The sequence below is a fragment of the Solanum stenotomum genome, chromosome 2 (assembly GCF_019186545.1).
Source record: "Solanum stenotomum isolate F172 chromosome 2, ASM1918654v1, whole genome shotgun sequence".
Taxonomy (NCBI): Eukaryota; Viridiplantae; Streptophyta; class Magnoliopsida; order Solanales; family Solanaceae; genus Solanum; species Solanum stenotomum.
The window spans coordinates 14,607,482-14,625,210 of NC_064283.1; the positions used below are offsets into that span (position 1 = coordinate 14,607,482).

General features: G+C 37.0%; 1 protein-coding gene across 1 annotated transcript in view; it reads left to right on the forward strand.

Moving 5' to 3' along the window:
• LOC125855112 (probable inactive ATP-dependent zinc metalloprotease FTSHI 4, chloroplastic) overlaps positions 1-17,729 on the forward strand; it is a 460,535-nt gene that overhangs the window by 144,385 nt on the left and 298,421 nt on the right. The window lies entirely within an intron of this gene.

Genomic DNA, 17,729 nt, shown 5'->3' on the forward strand with positions numbered 1-17,729 from the left:
AGGTTTGTTGTTAAGAAATTACATATTAGTCAATGATACTATAAGAGTGTGTGTGTGTGTCTATATATATATATATATATATATATATATATTATGGTACCATTAATGTTTCTTGTTAAAAAATTACTCATTAGTCAATGATTAAGAGTATATATATATACTCTTATAATATCATTGACTAATGAGTAATTTCTTAACAACAAACCTTAATGATACCAATATAGTATATATATACTAATTTAGTATCAATTCAGCAAAATTACCAGCCTTAATGATACCAATTCAGTATATATGATACTGATTTAGTATCAGTTAAGCGAAATTAGTAAATGGGGTAGATAGTGTAATTATTTAGTGAGGTATGAACGTAAAGAGGTATATGTTTGTAATTATTTTGCTTTTATGAGGTATTTGCTTATTTTCCCCCAAAAATTATCTCTTTTAGGGAGCGCTTTAACCATAATATGAAATTCTTCTACATGAATCCTATGTTAGTAAAATATTTTATCATTAACAAATATGGTTTCTCTGTACGGTATGTTCCCGCATGAGAAAGAGTGTGATATATATCTCTATTCGCCTCGGTTCGAAGCGTTGGTGTATCTCTTTTAGCCACGGTTTGAGGCCCTAGCATATCTCTATTCGTCTCGGTTCGAATCCTAACATTTGAATCATTTGGGTTCTTGGGGTGCCTTTGCCACAGTTCGAGTCTGGAGTCAACCATTTCAGTTCTTGAAGCTTTTAATCTAGCTAGTGTTATCCTTAGCACTTTTGTACACTTAACAAGCTTATGGGGTCCAAACTCATCTGAGTTATTTCCTTTCCAATTGCGCACAAGTATACATACCTTCTGGGCTTACAGGGGTCCAATTAGGTTATAAATAGTTGTTTTACTTTACTACTTCATTCTTTCCAGACTCATGAGCTATATAGGTAGACTTTTCGCTATTGCTTTGTTCATTTGACCTCTAATTACCCTTACTTTCAAATTTTTCATATTGTTTTTACTTTTCAGGCTCAATTGACCTATGATGCCTACTGACACCTATTGTTTTGATATTCATGCTACACTCCAGTACATTTATTTTTTTGATGTAGTTGTGAGCACTAGCCGACAACGATGTTCCGAGCCTAAGTACTGTTGGGATCTTCTGAGATGAAGGGTGAGCTGATGGAATCCTAGTTCGACTTATCTCCATATGTATATAGTTTTGACGTGTCTTTTGTATTCGAAACAAGTCTGTACTTTTTGGTCCATTTTTTAGACTTGCACTCTTGTAGTAGCTTTGTACTTTTGTCCACCAGGTCGTGAGATTGAATCATGTACTCTTGCTTTTGTATATATTGATGTTGTTTCTCATTTTTGTTGTACTTTCTTTATATTGCTTTATATTTCTTGTTGGTTGTTGATTATGTCCAATATATCTATTTCTTAAAAGTTTTTACGTGAAAACCCTGCATGTGAATTTTATATCCGTCATGTGAAATAAATTAAATATAACAATAAAGGATTAAGTTAGTCAATAACATAGGCTCGAAACAATGACTAGAACATTGAGTGTATGACATGCACATCTTACTCCTTATTTTTCTTATTCGTACCTGTTTTTTTTTTCATACTTTCTAACTTTCGCTAGTACATAATCTCTTGTTAAGGAAAATTATGTAAACAGAATAGTAAATAGCCAGAGTTAGGCTTAGTTCATTGATTGATACAACTAAATCACATTAAATAATAAATATTACATTTTTGAACTATTAAACTAGAAACAAGATTTAGGATAAGGTAACTCTTTATTAACTTCACTCTTATTAGTATCAAAAGCTTCTCATTTAGGAAATAGGAAGTTTTGAAGTACTACTAATATTAGTTAATATTATCCTTTCTTTTAAGGGAAAATGCATAAGTACCCCCAAACCTATGCCCGAAATCTCAAAGGCATACTTATACTATACTAAGGTCCTATTCCCCCCCCCCCCCCCCGAACTTATTTTATAAATAATTTTCTACCCCTTTTCGGCCTACGTGGCACTATCTTGTGGGCCCAATGCGTGTTGACAATTTTTTCAAGGAAAGTGCCACGTAGGCCTAAAAGGGATAGAAAATTATTTATAAAATAAGTTCTGTGGGGTAATAGGACCTTAGTATAGTATAAGTGTGTCTCTGGGATTTCAGGCATAGGTTGGGGGTACTTATGCATTTTCCCTTCTTTTAAATGAAACACTATCCAATGGCTGATTCTATTTATGAATCAACTATACATGTTGATGCTGAATCAATCCCTTAGGTGCATTATTTCCATAGGTTCTAACATTGGTAACAAAATCTAGCTTTCTCGCTTGAATTGACATATTTCTATCCCTCCCTCATTTTATCTATCACGAAGGCCGCTCCCACCTTATCCCGTATATCCTCCTTTCTCATTTTTATCGCTCAGAGTATGACCGCACATCCACCTCAATATCCGCATCTCTACAACAATATGCATCTTTTGGACATGGCAGTTCTTGACTGGTCAACTCCCATTTCCATACAACAATTTACATACACACTCTATATAAATACACACATACATATATCAATCTCTTAGGACAACTACTATTATTGATAAACAGCCCACCACTATCACTGTTGCTACCACAATCTGAGATGTTTTTATAAGCTATTGAATGTAATTATTTCGGTAACAACCAACAGGGCCGGATGTTCACTGTAAGACATTGAAGAAATGGTCGATTTTTCGGACTGCATTATCATTTCCACTCGTTATTGGAACTAGACTCTTATTGTAATTGAAAACCCAACAACAACTCATGAACACGTCCAGCTGAAATTCAAGATCTACAACTTGTCTTGTTGTAGGGTCATATAGCACTAGCTGTGAAGTTTCTGGGATTCCGTAAATCATCTTATCATCCTCCCAGACGCCTTTAGGCAAATGAGCAGGTATGAAAGGTTGAATGGCAAGAACTTTGTTCCAACTACCCTCTAATTGGTTCATTGCCCACACATCATAAATGCACGTTATTGGTATACCAGGGTCATCACTAACTAACATAGCGAGCGAGTCACCACGCAACATGAGACTTCCCCACTGTGCCTTTGGATTAATATCTGGTCCTTGCATCTCACCATGTCAAATGAGCACATGGAGAAGTTATCATTGACGCGTCCAACAATCCAATAATATAACGCATTCAGATATGAGACTTCCCCACTGTGCCTTTGGATTAATATTTGGTCCTTGCATCTCACCATGTCAAATGAGCATATGGAGAAGTTATCATTGACGCGTCCAGCAAGCCAATAATATAACCCATTCAGATATGTGGCCCCAATGGAATTGTGTAACCTAGAAAAGTTAGGCAAGTCAAGTCTTACCGTCTTCCAATGTGAGATCATTCTCATCAATAAACACACGCATGTATGGTATACATTTGCCGACTGTTATTTTTTGGATGGGCAGCTATTTATGTTGATTTCCATAGGAAAGTAAAACTATGGGAATTCATAGTGAACTAGTCATTTGGTTTTCTAGTATTTCATTAGCCCATCAATGGTTTTGTTTTTGTTCTACACCTCAATAAATTAGTATATGCAACCATTTTGCATACCTATAGACATGTACCGGTTCATCTCAGAATACTCGAATCAATCTCAGAAGGCACAGAGGCCGGTTTTAGGGATGACACTCCCTCTGTTAATGTCAATTTCCCTAGAAAAGCAAACAGATGGAAATTCATACAAGACTAGTAAAGAACTGGCCGGCAATTTGCTTGTCTAGACTTTTCATTAGCCAATCAATGATTTCCTTCATCAGCTAGTGTTCCATCCCCAAGGTTCCGTAACGATCCGAAAGGTAGAGCGTCAGGCTCTAAGTCTCATGGTAGTGTTTTAGGCATCAAAACCTACCTAACTTGCCCGAAATATAGTAAGAACCATCCGGGCAAGTGCCTTATAGGTAAGGAACGATGTTTTAGGTGTGGTAAGTCTGGTCATAGATTGAAGAATTGTCCTTCTAGACAGGGTGAAAGAGGAAATAATGGTAGAGCTCAGTCTACAACTTCAGCAGCACCAGCAGGTCGCCCGACTCAGCAGGGTAACTCATCTGGTACAGGTGGCGGACAGCGCCAAAACAGGCTCTATGCTCTTCAGACTCGTCAAGATCAGGAAGATTCTCCTGATGTAGTCACTGGTACGTTACGAGTCTTTGATCTTGATGTTTATGCGTTGTTAGATCCATGGGCTACTTTGTCTTTTGTAACTCCTTACATAATAGTCCAATTCAGTGTTAGCCTAGAAATTCTTTCAGAACCCTTCTCAGTCTCTACTCCAGTCGGTGACCCAGTTATAGCTAGACGGGTATACAGAAATTACCCTGTCACAGTCTCTCAGAAAATCACCTCAGCAGATCTTGTAGAGTTAGAAATGGTAGAATTAAATATCATTATAGGCATAGATTGGTTACATTCCTGTTATACCTCAGTCGATTGTAGAATTAGGATTATTCGTTTTCAATTTCCAGATGAACCAATCCTATAATGGAAAGGTAGTAGCTTAGCGCCTATGAGTCGATTCATTTCTTACCTTAAGGCCATAAAGATGATCTCTAAGAGTTATCTCTATCATCTAGTTCAGGTTAAGTATTTTAGTTCCGAATCCCCAACTCTTGAGTCAGTCCCTATAGTCAATGAGTTTCCAGAAGTGTTTCCAGATGATCTTCCCGGAGTTCCTTCCGAAAGGGAAATCGACTTTGGAATTGATCTCCTTCTAGATACCCAGCCTATCTCTATTCCTCTTTACAAAATGGCTCCAGGTGAGGTTAAGGAATTGAAAGAGCAGTTGAAAGACCTTCTAGATAAAGGCTTCATCAGACCTAGTATTTCACCTTGGGGTGCACCAGTGTTGTTCGTGAAAAAGAAATATGGTTCTCTCAGAATGCGCATTGACTATAACAGTTGAACAAGGTCACAATCAAGAATAAGTACCATATCCCTAGGATTGATGACTTGTTTGACCAACTTCAGGGTGCTAGCCATTTCTCAAAGATAGACCTCAGATCAGGTTATCATCAGCTTAGAGTCAGAGATAGTGACATCCCGAAGACAGCTTTCAGAACTCGGTATGGTCATTACGAATTTGTAGTTATGTCATTTGGACTAACCAATGCTCCTACAGCTTTCATGGATTTAATGAACAGAGTGTTCAAGCAGTACTTGGACTTGTTCGTTATCGTCTTTATTGATGATATCCTCATTTACTCTAGGAATAAGGAAGAACATGCGAGTCATTTGAGAGTTGTTCTACAAACTCTCAAAGATCGTTAGTTATTTGCAAAATTTAGTAAGTGCGAGTTTTGGTTACAATCAGTTGCTTTCCTTGGGCATATTGTGTCTAGTGAAGGAATTCGAGTAGATTCCCAGAAGATAAAAGTAGTGAAACAATGGCCCAGACCTACCACTGCTACAGATATCAGAAGTTTCTTAGGTCTAGTGGGCTATTACAGACGGTTCGTGGAAGGATTTTCATCCATAACCTCACCATTGACTAGGTTGACTCAGAAAAAGGTTAAGTTCCAATGGTCAGATGATTGTGAGAAAAGCTTCGCAGAATTGAAAACTAGGTTGACTACAACTCCTGTATTGACTCTACCAGAGGGTTCAGAGGGTTATGTGATCTATTATGATGCATCCAGGGTCAGCCTAGGTTGTGTTTTCATGCAGCTAGGTAAGGTTATAGCTTATGCTTCTAGACAGCTTAAGGTACATGAGAATAATTATCCGACTCATGACCTCAAGTTTGCAGCAGTGGTGTTTGCACTCAAGATTTGGAGGCACTATTTATATGGTGTTCATGTAGATGTGTTCACAGACCATAAGAGCCTCCAGTATGAAAGAGTTGAATTTTCGCCAGAGAAGGTGGCTTGAGTTTCTCAAAGATTGTGATATGAGCTTGCATTACCATCCGAGTAAGACGAATGTAGTAGCAGTTGCTCTTAGCAAATTATCCATGGTAGTGTAGCACATGTTGAGGAAGAAAGAAAAGAGCTAGCAAAGGATGTTCACAGATTTGCTCGCCTAGGAGTTCGTCTTATGAGCATATCAGATGGTGGTGTAACGGTTCAAAATGGGGCAGAATCTTCTTTGGTAGTAGAGGTTTAGGAAAAGTAAGATAGTGATCCAATCTTGCTTGAGCTTAAGGGTGAAGTCCACAATCAGAGAGTGGAGGTTTTCTCCTAAGGGGGAGATGGTGTACTTCGCTATCAAGGTAGATTGTGTATTCCTGGTGTGGGTGAATTGAGACAACATATTCTCGCAGAAGCCCACAATTCCAGATATTCTATTCATCCAGGAGCCACTAAGATGTACCGCGATCTGCGGGAAGTCTATTGGTGGAATGGTATGAAAAGAGATATAGCAGATTTTGTGGCTAAGTGCCCCAGTTGCCAGCAAGTCAAGGTAAAACATCAGAAACCAGGAGGTATGACTCAAGAGATTGACATTCCTACTTGGAAGTGGGAAGTGATCAACATGGACTTCATCAAAGGTTTACCTAGTACTCGCAAACAGCATGACTCTATTTGGGTGATTGTTGATAGAGTTACTAAGTCTTCTCGCTTTTTGGCGGTCAAGACTACAGATTCGGCGGAGGACTACGCCAAGATTTACATTAATGAGATTGTGAGGTTGCATGGGGTTCCTTTGTCTATCATCTCAGATAGAGGTCCTCAGTTTACCTTTCATTTTTGGAAGTCATTTCAAAAAGGTCTTGGTACTCAGGTTAATCTTAGCACAACATTTCATCCCCAGACGGATGGTCAGGCAGAGCGTACCATTCAGACCTTAGAGGACATGTTGAGAGCTTGTGTAATCGACTTCAAGGGTAGTTAGGACGATCACCTCCCTCTTATTGAGTTCGCCTACAACAATAGTTACCATTCCAGCATTCAGATGGCCCCTTATGAGGCATTGTATGGGCGTAGATGTAGATCTCCAGTTGGTTGGTTTGAAGTAGGTAAAGCAGTCTTGATAGGACCAGATTCAGTCTTTGATGCTATAGAGAAAGTACAACTCATTAGAAATAGACTTAGGACTGCCCAGAGTCGCCAGAAGTCTTATGCAGATGTGAGAAAAAGGGAACTAGAGTTCCAAGTTGATGATTGGGTTTTCCTGCAAGTGTCACCCATGAAGGGGGTGATGAGATTTGGCAAGAAAGGGAAGCTCAGTCCCAGATATGTAGGCCCTTATCGAATCTTGAAAAGGATTGGTAAAGTGGCTTATGAGTTAAAGTTTCCAGCATACTTAGCAGCGGTGCATCCAGTCTTTCACATTTCTCTTTTGAAGAAGTGTGTGGGTGATCTAGCATCCATAGTGCCTTTCTTATATGGATGTACCAGTTGAGATTATCGATCGTCAGGTTAGAAGGTTGAGAAATAAAGAATTCGCTTAAGTCAAGGTTTTAAGGAGGAGTCAGTCCGTAGAGGGAGCTACTTGGTAAGCAGAAACAACCATGAAGTCCAAGTATCCTCACCTCTTTCCTTTCGATTCCATTCCAGTTTGAGGTAATAGTTCCTTTTCAGTTTTTCAGTCATTCATGCGTAAATTCAGTCTTAGAATCATGTTCCTTCAGTTTGTACTTGCATTTTCAGCGTATTTGCATGTCTTTGGAACTCAGTTCAGTCAGAAATTCAGTTCTCAGTGTTTAGTGGTAGGAATTGCAGCCCTTTCCCTCCATTTCAGCTAATTTAGTCTTCATTCGAAGACGAATGGTCCCAAGGGGGAGATAATGTAACACCCTGTATCCAAAAATAGACCAGATTGCAGATTTTTGGTGTTGCAGGTGGCATTCACGGGCACCATCCACAGACCGTATGAGGACCCACGGTTTGTCCTGTAGGTTTGTGGTTTGTGTCAGCAAACTCCCCCAGAACTCAGCCAGAAATTCGGCCAAGTGTTGACCCACAGCCGGACCTACGGTCCGTAGGTCAGGTCACGGACCGTGGTTCGTGTCTGTAGATCGACGCCCCTAAAGCCCAGCTTCAGTCCCGATTGACGGTTGACCAGCACGGACCGTCATTCGATGCACGGTCCGTAGGTCTTACCGTAGGTGAGGGTAGCAGCCAGTTAAATGAAAATTGTGATTGGGTCAAGTCAACTTCAAATAGTCATAACTCTTAGCACAAAAGGAATTGTATGTCCCATGACCTTTGATATAATAGATAATTGAACCCTCTTTCCAACACCACCGAGTATGCTAAAATCTGACCTCCGAGTAAAAAGTTATGCTCGTTTTAGTGAAGCCTTGTCGGGCAGACTCGACCGACGACTCCAATCGATGGACCGTCGATTGACCTATGGCCCGTCAGTCCCGTCCGTCAGTCACTCCGATAGTAGTTAATTCAGGTGTCTTTTGGTCTTTTCCTATATCGTTTAATCCCTAATATATGTCGTTTAGACCCTATATCATGAGGTTTTAGTCAGTTTAAGCCTAGAAACATAACTAAAACTTACCTAAGTCAAATCATTAATCAAACCTTAGAAAATTAGAAGCAAGAGAGGATAAAAAGGTCAAGAACCCTAGTTCAAGAAAGCAACAAGTTTTCTTCAGTTCCAGCCTCGAAATCAAAAGATTTCTCCGTGGAATTCGTCACCAGGTATGTGGGATTTCACTAGTGGGTTCCTTTCTCCCATTGGGTCCCTAGAATGCAGTCAGATTCTTGATTTCATGATTATGAACAGACCTAGGGTTTTCTAGAATTTCAGCGGATCATCATGAATTAGTTATTTAAATGTTCCAAATCAGATTATCACGTTATTACTCAGTTTATTACATGAATTTCAGAACCCTAGCTATGTATTTCTTTAGTTCTTCAATTACACATACTAGGTCAGATATCTCAGTTATTCAGTTATACATGCCTTATTTATTAATGCATCATTATCAGATTAATTATTGCATTCTCAGTTTGCATGTTCAGTTTTGATCTATCCAGTAATTTAAAAAAATACAGTCATAACCAGTTAACCACTTAATTCATTGGGAGTAGCATAATACCAAGTTGGACTAGGGTTTAGCGTACCCATATAGTCCCAGAACTACGAGCCACGCAAGTGTAAGTCCCCTCTGTGGGCAACATCAGTTTAGTGATCGCGCCAGCATACCTCTATACCTCTGGCAGGGTATATTGGGTCCTCTCGATGGGGCATATACATGGACTCCACATTTAGCTCATGTGGTTTTATGTCGGTTATTAGTAGCTCCCACAGTTCAGTCAAACTCTATTGCATTGACCATATTTCAGTCTCAGCATGTTATAAATTTGGTCATTGCATCAGTTAGCTCAATATTCATTATTTTCAGTATCTATATCATGTTCAGATTATTTCATTGCTTTATTACTTTGTTCAGTTATATGTTATTTCAGCTTTACTCTATCCTGCATGCTCAGTACCCTTCAAGTACTGATGCATATGTGCGCTACATCTTCTCGTGATGTAGGTTCAGGTTCTCAACATCCAGATCACGCTTAGATCGATTCTCGATCTTCAGTTCAGCAGCATCAGTGGTGAGTCATCATTCTTCGAGGACTAGTGGCATGTTTATCTTTATCGCTTTTAGTCTTTAGTTTCAGTTTTACTAGACCTAGTTGGGGCATGTCCCAACACTTCTAGTTAGTTTAGAGGCTTATTTCAGACATAGTTAGATTCAACTTAGCATTGAGTTAATATCTTCTTTGTATTAATTCATCAGTTATCATTTATCTCAGTTATAGTATATGGGTATTCCCCATCTTTTCATTTTATTTATGATTATAGCTTCCGTACAACTTCTATTATTCAGATTATATTTAGTATGCTCATGATCAGGCCAGCAGGGTTAGCTAGGGATCACTTGTGGTCCTAGGTCCCGTGTCCGTGTCTCGGGGGTAGCTCGGGGAGTGACAGTATTAAGACACCGTTAAGTGTATCGAACAACCATGATCAATAGTCATCAACAACCATTAAATACCATTAAGTATATTTTGACACTAGTAAGGGTATCCAACATCCATGATCAATAGTTATCAACAACCACAAAAGACGCAGAGGCCGGTTTTAAGGATGGCACTTCCTCTGTTAATTTCAATTTCCATATAAAAGTGAACAAATAGAAATTCATACAAGACTAGAAAAGAACGGGTAATGCTTTTCTAGACTTTTCATTAGCCAATCAATGATTTCCTTTTTGCTTTCCTGTACATCTCAGCTTAGCATATACAACTATTTTGCAGGTAATCTACGGACAATAAAGCAATAAACAATTGTTGGTTAGTTGTAAGTTATTTATGTATTAAAATCAACACATCAAGTATGGTATTTGACTACCGATTTAAATGTATAATTTATGAACAAAACATATGTATTATTTATGCAAGGCAGAAGATGGAATAACCAAACTCGACATAACTAATTAATGTGTTAACTCTTTCGATTAAGTTAATCTATGTTAAAGAATATAATAGGTGTAAATATTATATCTTACATATATAGCTAACTTAATTATAGGAGCAGATTATTATTTGATTTACTTTGATTAGTTTCCTTTCATAGAAGCATATGTATTTGTATAAGTATCTTGTCTTGATGAATAGAAAGATACAAGTCATTCTCCAAATAATATAAGTTACATGGTATCAGAGCAAATGTCTAAGCTGGGATTGTGGCTTTGTCGGAAGTCACTGTGACATCACCGGAAGCTACTATGGCTTCGGGGAAGTAGTTAAGAGCCCTATCTTTCTGTTTCACCTTCGAATCTGGACACCATTTTTGTGCTAAGAATATTTTGTTAGAGATCTGTTTGTGAACTCAAATCTGAAGTTTGAGTAATTCTGGAGTTGTTTAAATAAGGTTATTTTGTCGGAACTCAAAACTTTCAAACGAAGTATCAAAGAAGACGATATGTCCTGTCATGCCCCGAGCCTACACCCTAGACCTGGCCGGCACTCGAAGGCCATTGTTGGCCCCAAGCGAACCCTTGGCCCGGCTTTCTTAACTCAGCGGAAACCTAACTCAACAGAATAACTCCATGCAATGCAAGGACTTAAAACAACTTAACTGATAAAAATCTGGCCCAAAAGGCAACTCGAGTCTCAAAATAGAATATTACATATACATAGATGAGAGACTCAATACGAACTGACTGATTGTCTATGAAGCCTCTAAAATACTGAGATGGATGTTGGGACAGACCCGCAACATCCTAATAAAACAAAACTAAGAGAACAAAATAACCGAGTCCTCTGGAATGCAAAGAGGCTCACCACTGACTCTAGAGTTCTCAACTGGATCAACGGCGTGCTGGGTGCTGATCCTGGGTACCTGCGTCTTCATAATCATAAGATGCAGGCCAACCGGCATCAGTACATTGAATGTACGAGTATGCGAGTTGGAAAACTAAGCAACAAAGGCTAGAGGAAAAATCTGGAAGAAACTGAATAACTTACCTGGCTCAACTCAACTCAGCCTGACTGACTTCTTTCAATATAAGGCAATTTAAAATAAGTGGGATATAAAGAAAGACTGTTTAAAACCTGCTATAAACTCTGTGTGTGTACAAAGATACAATAAACCTGAGATGTATATAGAAATACAAATGAACTAATGTATATAAAAATACAATAACTTCTGTTTATGAAAATACAAGAATTGATGTGTATGAAAATACAATAACTGCTGTGGGAGTTTCTCTAACCGACAACCATCACATAAGAGCTATAGTGATGATACAGCGATCGACCTCACGCTGCCAGAGCATCCTATACCCGGCCAAAGGTATAAGACATGAACTGCCTAATGGATCCACTAGTCTATCTGGAAAAGGATTCATCTAAAAAGTATGATCCTTTTCTACCCATGGTGGCGAACATGGTTCTATGGGGGCTGTGGTTTCCTTGAACGCTCCCCCAAATCGGTGCTCGATACTACTCCCAAAAATGTACTGGCTCTTATGTTTAAAAAAACATATTTCTTCCTGCTGATTTGAGATAATTACTCAAAAACTTAGCTCAAAGGTTGTCTTGGAAATCTCAGTTTCCTCTTTTTGCTTCATTTAGAAAGTGATAACTCTTTTTCTGAAAAAAAAACTAGCCCGAAGGCTCTTTGGAGATCTCAGTTCCAAAGCTTGTTTAAATGTAAAAACATTTCTTTAAAACTCCTTTGGGAATACATAGTTCCCTAATAACTTTTGAGAAATGAACTCAACTTTAAACTCTTGACTTAACTTGAAACTCTATACTCTTTACTTGACTTGAAACTCGAGTCTTAAAATGAAGTTAAAACGTTAAATAAAGACTCTTGAACAACTTTAAAAACTTGTTTGGACTTACTTCTTTACTTTGCTTGACTTGACTCTAACTTCACTTTGACTTTGATCCTAACTTTCTTGAATTGAATTATGGATTCAAGGATCATAATTGTGTTTAGAAGGACCTTATGATGTTAAGGAAGGATTTAGGACAGCCAAACTTAAGAAAAATTACTAAATTAAATTCTGAAAACAGTGGAGTCCGTGTCCTGTCCGCGATGCAGAGGAGATTTTGTTCACAGAGGGAAAAAGTCTACGACGCAGACTTGCTTCATGCAAGCTGCCCGACTTTCTCCTTCACGTTACCAACTCTAAACTCCCTTAACTTCAAAGGTTATTTCCCCAAACACTTGGGATCATTAAAACCCTTAATACACAATAGATTCAACTCGAAAACACAACCTAAAACATGCCTCAAATCCACAAGAACTTCAACAACACAACCACAACCTCACCAACCAAACTTCAACAAACATAACCAATCTTTTCTCGAACTTAAAACGACTTTGGCGTGTAGGGGAAAGAACCAACCCAACACTATGAACTCACATACCTAGTAGGGATCACCCCCGACGATATCCACGATGATCTCCTTGCTTGCTCTTCTCTTTCTCTCTTCTCTCCCAAGCCCTAACTCTCACTCTTATAAAAGGGAAAACTAATTTAAAAATCAGTCTAACACCTTAATATATATCCAAAAGACAAGGCTAGGGAAAAGAACAAAATACCCTTACAATTTCCGGACTGACTTCCCTTACCAACAGCCCAACTTCGAAAGGGCATAACTCACTCATACGAACTCAGAATCGAGCAAACTCAGCGGCGTTGGAAAGATCATTCCACTAGCTTCGCAACCATAACTGGAACAACACCTAAATCATCCTGAGCTAGGAGTTATAACTTTTCAAAGTTGGCCAAAAACTCACTTTTTCCCCTACTTAACCAAATTTTCCAGAATTTTGAATTCTTTCCAAAAATGACTAAATTTCAAATTCTAAGCCTCTTCATAATTATTTCAAATTGTCGGATGCTACATGTCCATCCTTCTATTTTTTGGGTTGCTGTCCAGAAAATCTATTGGCTTCTCAAACATTGTTGTCTTTTCCAGGCAACATCCCCTTCGTTTCTAATTTTTCGACCCGAGTGGTCTTGGATCGGTCATATCTGGTTAGTCATTTTATTTTGGTAATTGTATTGTCTTTTTTTGGGATTATAGGTTGTTTGGGACTTGTTGGTTTCTCCATCAATTCATGTTGGTACCATGAGTGTTTTGTTGGGAATATGATTGACAATAATTAGGGAACTCAAAGGTCTGATAAAATGATTTTGATTTCCACAGAGGAATTTGCTGAATTCTCTTGATATCAGAAATTATTAAAGGAATCAGCTTCAGTGAATGCCTTTACTGAATCAGAAAAAATATGTCTTATCACCTCTTCAAATTAATGGGTGATTGATTCAGGTGCCTCAAATCACATGACCGGTAATCCTAACATTTTTACTAGTTTTCAGTCACACAAAGCTCCTTCTCCGGTTACTATAGCTGATGGATCAACTTATAATAGTGTTGGATATTGGATTGTTAAACCAACATCCACTATTACCTTGTCATCAATATTAAATCTACCAAAGTTGGCCTTTAATTTGATTTATGTTAAGCAAAGTTACCAGAGACCTTAATTGTTATATTTTGTTCTTTCCGGGTCATTTTTTGTTTCGTGATCTTAAGACGAAGGTTATTGGTAAAGGACATGTATCTGACGATCTTTATATTTTGGATGAATGGGGGCCTTAGTCTGTTGTCTTCTCTAGTGTCGTGTCTCCATTTGAAGCACATTGTCGATTGGGACATCCTTCTCTACCTTTGCTAAAGAAGCTTTGCCTGCAATTCCAGAATATTTTTCATTAGAATGTGAGTCCTGTCGATCTGCAAAACATCATCGCAACTCATTACGTCCAAAGGTTAATAAGCAGGCTGAGTCAACTTTTGAGTTGACTCATTCTGATGTTTGGGGACCATGCCCTATCTTTTCCAAAACCGGGAATAAGTATTTTATTACTTTTGTGGATGATTTTTCTCGTATGACTTGGATTTAATTCTAGACTTTTCATTAGCCAATCAATGATTTCCTTTTTGCTTTCCTCTACATTTCAGCAGCATATACAACAATTATGCAGGTAATTTACGGACCATGAAGCAGTAAACGGTTGTCCGGTTAGTAGGTGAATTATTCATGTACTAAAATCAGTCTAACTAGTACCACGTTTGGTAGCATTTCAGCTGTTATAAATAAAATAGAGAAGTATTAAAAATACACCTGAACTTGGTACAAATTATTAGTTTCGTTCCCGAATTATTGACAGCCTTAAAAACACCCCTCTACTTAACTAACTAAGCTAAGAAACACCGACAATCTGTCACATGACATAGTAAGTGGTCTCAAACTCTTGTAGAAGCATGGACTCTTAATAAAGAACCAATAGAAGGGTTGGAAACCCCTAAATTTGGTGAGAATTTCGCAGTATAGGGGTGTATTTGAGTTCAATTAGTGAAGTAAAGGGATGTTTTTAAGGCTTTCAATAATTCGGGATGAAACTAATAATTTACACCAAGTTTAAAAGTGTTTTCGGTACTTTTTTCTAAATAAAATTCAGCACACCAAGTATGGTATTTGATTACCGGTTTAAACAAATATATGTACTATTTATGCAAGGCAGAAGATGCAATAACCAAACTCGGCATAACTAATATCTGCATTAACTCTAACTAGCAACCAAACAACCCCTTAAATGCACACCCCTTTCGACTAACATCAATCCACAACAATTGGAAATTTAGCAAGTTTAACTTGGCACATCTTGCAAGTATTTCTAAAAATTAAATTTTTAGAGTGAAGCAGACTCACTACTGCATCACATCCATATTTGTTAAAGGTTGAAATTTAAAAGACGAAAAGAATGGTCAAAATTGGGCAGGATATAATTTAGAAGCAAATCCCTACATCACCAAAAATTAAAAAAAGAAAAGTATTACAGAAAGAAATTGAAATCTAACCTTATAAAGATGATGAAGAAGAAGTGATGGCGATTATGAGAGAAAAATGCAGAAAAGAGATGGATGGTATCTCCTTCCTTCTTTGATACTACTTGTAGCCTGTAGGGTGTTTGAAATAACTCATTTCAAGCCAAGGTGTATCTAAGATTTTGAGATGATGAGTGCAATATTATAAAAAGGTTGATGTAAGATATATATTTGATCTATTTAATATTTAGGTTTTTACAATTGAAAATCGTTAAATAAGTATTATCTAATTTTAGAGAGAACAGTAAAATAAAATAAATATAAAGTTCAAATTTCTAACCTCACCCAGAGAGTTGCACCCATTCTTTATCACATTTTGTGATACTCTGAGTATGGGTTCACAAATCTATATTTCAATATTTAAAAAAAAATATATATCACAATTATATATGATCTCGGGGGGAAGCATAGGTTCACATGAACCCAGTGACCCTCATTGGATACGCTTCTGATTTCAAGAGCTTTTGGGTTTAAGCTTAAAATTAAATATTTATAACCATTTTTAAATTTAGTCACACACTTAATAAATATGTGAGATATATACTAAAAATAATTATTAAAAATGTATTGTGAGTAAAATAACTATTGTTAAAACTATTTACTTAATTACTTTTTAAAAAAATTACATTTCAATAATTAAAAAAAAACAAAAAAGAAATGCAGCGTTTCTTCTCACCATCTCCTCCCCTCTCAGACCAGCATGAACCCTTTATTTGTCTCTATCATTCATGGTGGTGGTGATGGAGCTCACCAATTTTTGTTTGGAAAGATGAAGAAAATATATACTAACTATACATTATATAATATAGTTTGTTAAAAATCACAAATAGTATACACTGACTATACACTAATTATATATTTATTATGATCAGTGTTTTAAAAGACCCCGCATGAGGCGAGGCGTTTTACTTAGTATAGGGTGAGGCGTAAGCCTCTAGACGTGGGGTGTAAGCCCTATGGATCTTTAAATTTTTAATTTATAGTATAGTACAATAATATAATAAAACAAAATTATAAAAATAAATCAATAGTTTGAAACAATTACAAATATGATTAAATAAACTAATAGAAAATAAAAATTCTAACATGATTATACAAGTATAAATAATCTAATATCTTAACTTCTAATAATAAAAGAATCATTATTTCTCAAAAGTATTTTTTTTATCATATTATACGATTTACCCCCCTAAAAGAAAATAATGAATTGCCTTACTAGTATTATAATAAAAACATCACTCTATCATGAATAAAAATAAAATTACTTTAATTAGCTATATAAAATATAATAATTTTGAGACATATGACAAAGCCATGAAGACCAATGATAAGTGAAAAAGTAAAATTTCACAATATAAAAGAAATGTTACATAATATATAATTACTTTCACAGTATTACCAAATAGGAAAGATTCGATACTAAAACTTGTTATTTGAGTTATTCTCAATCTTCTTTAGCTCTATAGATTAAAAATTATTATGTATCATTCAATTATTCAAGAATTATGAGGTTCAACAATGTTAATTAAAGATTTTAACACATAATTTGTGTAGGATCTGTTAGGCGAGCCTCGAGTGTTGGACGTTGGGCGTGCTTAGGGTGTATGGTCGGACGCTTAGGGCGCAAGTCTTACATAACTAAGCCCCACACTTGAGTCTCGGGACGTTTTGCTAGAGTCCCGCCCTAGGGCGAGCCCCGAGGTGAGTCCCAATAGAGTTTTTTAAAACACTGATTATGATACACTCAAGAAGTTAATATTGCCTAACTATATATAAAGTTAGGCAATATTAATTTACTAGAAACAATTCATGTTTACACTACGTCAAAAAAAGAAGAGAATTAAGAAGAAGGACCAGCAGCAACAAAAGCAGACGAAGAAGAAGATGCAGAGCAGCAGCAGAAGACGTTTATCTGCCTGAATTTTGTTGTTTTTGAATCTGGAGGTGTAACGCATGATGTTGAATCGATCTCCGTTTTTCTTTAAGGACAATCGATTCTTCACACCGTTCTCTATTTTTCTTTTCATTCATAAATAAACACTACTCCAAAATGCTACATGTAGCCATAATCTGATGGAAAACAGATCTAACACTAATCACGTGATAGAAAAATACCACAAGTGTTTTTTCGTCAACATAATAAAAAACGATTGTAAATTCAAACACAATGTTACAAGGAGGTAACATAACAGCTAATGTCACAAAATTCTTATTTATTACTGCAAAACTCTGTATCCAAACCATTCCAATAACCCAACTATTTAAGTTCATCATCTGGAAGGCAGACTGCTAATAGTAAACAGA